This window comes from Gekko japonicus, unplaced genomic scaffold, assembly GCF_001447785.1.
Source record: "Gekko japonicus isolate JY-2015 unplaced genomic scaffold, Gekko_japonicus_V1.1 scaffold1100, whole genome shotgun sequence".
Taxonomy (NCBI): domain Eukaryota; kingdom Metazoa; phylum Chordata; class Lepidosauria; order Squamata; family Gekkonidae; genus Gekko; species Gekko japonicus.
Window position 1 is genome coordinate 509,578 of NW_015164220.1, and position 4,089 is coordinate 513,666.

Below are 4,089 nucleotides of genomic sequence, written 5' to 3' on the forward strand. Positions count from 1 at the left end.
AAAAAACATCATATGGTTTACAAAAAACATGAAAGGTCAATTTCTGCATTCAGTCCATTTGGAAATACACTGTTCAACCGATGAATCCAAAACATCTCTCTCTGTAAGAGGCGTCTTCTTAAATCAGTCCTTTCCCCAGGAATTCTCTGTACAATTTCTAATACAACATATTGAAAGCTATCATGACAATGATTAAACTGTTTAAAGTGGATTGCTAACGGGGTGTCCAAGTTCTGAGCCTTCAGTTTGGATTTATGCTCTGTAATTCTTGTTCTAATAGGTCTAGAAGTAGACCCAATGTAAAAAATTTTCACACACACATTTTAATAGCTACACAACCCCACTTGTATTACACGAACTGTAATGTTTTAGTTGCATCCTAAACCCGGGTAAGATTACTTCATCGGTTTGCCAAACTTGTTTACAGCAACTACAGTGTGAACATTTGACCTCCTAATACATACCAATCATCAAACTACACCCATTCAAAACATGCAAAAAACAGGAGGCATTTTATTTGTCTATTAACCTTAAGTGATGAGGATGATAAGGATGATGAGTTACTACACCTGGGGTTGCCAAATCCAGGTTGGGAAATTCCTGGAGATGTGGGGGGCAGAGTTTGGTAACACATCGGGTTCAGTGCTCCCTCTAAGCCGTGGAGTCTCGTGAGCCACAATTCTACTTTGTGGGCTCCCGGCATGAAAGTTGGGAGTGAGCGTCGGAGCTCTGGAGCCCTCCTTCCTGAGCCAAGGCAAAAATGTGTGACCGGAGGCTAAAAAAACCGTGAGCTGGCTCACACTAACTCAGTTTAGAGGGAACACCGATCGGGGTATAATGCCATAGAATTCATCCTCCAAAGAAACTATGTTAGCTAGGCTGGGGGGGGTGTGTGTGTTCCAGTCTGTTCAGACAGCAGTCTAGTATGAAAACGGGAGTTTACATGTGCCCCCATTTTCATCTTCAAAACCCCCAACTTGCCTTTGCCAACTTTCAGGTGGGGCCTGGGGATCTCCCAGAATTATAGTTCACCTGGAGAAAGCGGCTGCTTTGGAAGGTGGACTCTGTGGCATCATACCCCACTGAGGTCCCTCCCCTCCCCAAAGTTTTCCAGTCTGGCGTAGTGGTGAAGTGCGCGGACTCTAATCTGGGAGAACCGGGTTTGATTCCCCCACTCCTCCACATGCAGCTGCTGGTGTGACTTTGGGTCAGTCACAAGTTCTCTCGGAGCCGCTCTCTCTCAAGGGCAGTCCTCGAAAGAGCTCTCTCAGCCCCGCCGACCACACAGGGTGTCTGTTGTGGGGAGGGGGAGGGGGTGGTGAGCCGCTTTGAGACTCTGAGTGAAGGGCGGGGTAGAAATAATAATAATAAAGGGAGAGATCCTAACCCTGCCTTTTCAAGAACACCTCTGACAGAACTATGGCTTGCCCAAGGTCATCCAGTGGTTAAGAGCAGCAGACTCTAATCTGAGCCGCTTTGAGACTCTGAGTGAAGGGCGGGGTAGAAATAATAATAATAAAGGGAGAGATCCTAACCCTGCCTTTTCAAGAACACCTCTGACAGAACTATGGCTTGCCCAAGGTCATCCAGTGGTTAAGAGCAGCAGACTCTCATCTGGGAGAACAGGGATTGATTCCCCCACTCCTCCACATGCAGCTGCCGGTGTGACTTTGGGTCAGTCACAAGTTCTCTCAGAGCCGCTCTCTCTCAAGGGCAGTCCTCGAAAGAGCTCTCTCAGCCCCGCCGACCACACAGGGTGTCTGTTGTGGGGAGGGGGAGGGGATGGTGAGCCGCTTTGAGACTCTGAGTGAAGGGCGGGGTAGAAATCCAATCTCTTCTTCTTCTTTTTCTTCTTCCCTCCAGGCTTAGCCCCCCCCAAATCTCCAGGTAGTTCCTATCCCAGAGTTGGCAACCCTGCCTCCAGGGGAACTGGTCTCTGTTGTCTGGAGAACAGTTGTAATTCTAGGAGATTTCCAGGCCGACATGGAGGTTGTGTGAGCTGACTGATAACCTGTTTTGCTCCCCAGTGGGACCAAAGCAGCTGACGTGGTTCTCCTGTCCTCCACTTTCCGACTAAGTCCATAGATCAAAAAGATCAAAAACGGATGTGTGTGTGTGTGTATCTTAATAATAAAGGGAGAGATCCTAACCATGTGTTTTCAAGAACACCTCTGACAGAACTATGGCTTGCCCAAAGTCAGCCAGTGGTTAAGAGCAGCAGACTCTAATCTGAGAGAACCAGGTTTGATTCCCCACTCCTACACATGCAGACGCTGGTGTGACTTTGGGTCAGTCAAAAGTTCTCTCAGAGCTGTTCTCTTAAGAGGAGTTCTCGAAAGAGCTCTGTCAGCCCCACCTACCTCACAGGGTGTCTGTTGTGGGGAGGCGAAGGGGAAGGAGATTGTAAGCTGCTCTGAGACTCTGAGGGAAGGGCAGGGGATAAATCCAATCTCTTCTTCTTCTGAAGTGCTTTGAAAGTGGACTGAAAGTACATTAATCAGTGTGTGAAAGCATTAAAAAACCCTTCAAAATTATCACTAAAGTGCTCTGACAGTGGACTGAAAGTGCATTAATCAGTGTGCAAAAGCATAAGAGAACCCTTGCAAACTATCACTAAAGTGCTTTGACGGTGGATTGAAAGTGCATTAATCAGTGTGCGAAAGCATTATAAACACCTTGCAAACTATCACTAAAGTGCTTTGACGGTGGATTGAAAGTGCATTAATCAGTGTGCGAAAGCATTATAAACACCTTGCAAACTATCACTAAAGTGCTTTGACGGTGGATTGAAAGTGCATTAATCAGTGTGCGAAAGCATTATAAACACCTTGCAAACTATCACTAAAGTGCTTTGATGGTGGATTGAAAGTGCATTAATCAGTGCGTGAAAGCATTAAAAACCCTTGCAAATGATCTCAAAGTGTTCTGACAGTGGATTGAAAGTGCATTAATCAGTGCATGAAAGCATTAAAAAAACCCTTGCAAACTATCACTAAAGTGCTCTGACCGTGGATTGAAAGTGCATTAATCAGTGCATGAAAGCATTAAAAAAACCCTTGCAAACTATCACTAAAGTGCTCTGACCGTGGATTGAAAGTGCATTAATCAGTGCATGAAAGCATTAAAAAAACCCTTGCAAACTATCACTAAAGTGCTCTGACCGTGGATTGAAAGTGCATTAATCAGTGCATGAAAGCATTAAAAAAACCCTTGCAAACTATCACTAAAGTGCTCTGACCGTGGATTGAAAGTGCATTAATCAGTGCGTGAAAGCATTAAAAAAAAAGAACCTTGCAAACTATCACTAAACCGCTCTGACACTGGATTGAAAGTGCACTAATCTATGTGTGAAAGCATACTCACTCAAATGCAAACTCACTAAAAGGCTTTGACAGTGGATTGAAAGTGCATTATCTGTTTGCAAGTGTTCCCCCCCCCCGCAAAATCCAGCTCCAAAGTGCACTGAAAGCACTTTTGCAGCGCTTCCGACGATCCCGACGCTGCAGGCCGCCTTTTCCTGAGAATCCTCAAACAGCACCGACTCTGCAGCCACTGAGTACGTCGCGCTCCTCTAGCGGCGCGAGAGGATTTCTTTTCTTTCTCTCCCCCCCCGCCTTCCTTTCTCCGAGAACTACACTTCCCGTGCTCCTTCCGGGGGTGGTGCATTCTTATGAAGTCACCCTTCCCCCCCTCCTTCCCTGTATGTGTGTGATGTGTGGCGGAGGCGCCGACCCACAGGGCTGGAGGCTTGCGTTGGAGGTGGGTCGCGCGTTCTCGCCCTTCAGGATCCCGGCCACGGAGAGGGGAGGGGGCGCCTGAGCCTGCAGTCCTCTGAGTGGGGAGCCCCCATCCGGAATATCTCCCCCCCACACACCAACACACACAAACACACACACACCACTGCGCCTGGCCTCCCGTGCGTTGGGCGACGAGGCTCCTTTTATTTTTAATCTTCTTTCGGCGATCCTGGAGCTGATTGATTGATTGATTGATTGGCACCCGTTTCGGGGGGCTGCGAGGGAGAAGTCGGCGTCTTCGGCGACCCCCCCCCCCCCCCCCTCCCCTTTCCCTTTTTGGGGGGCCCCCCCC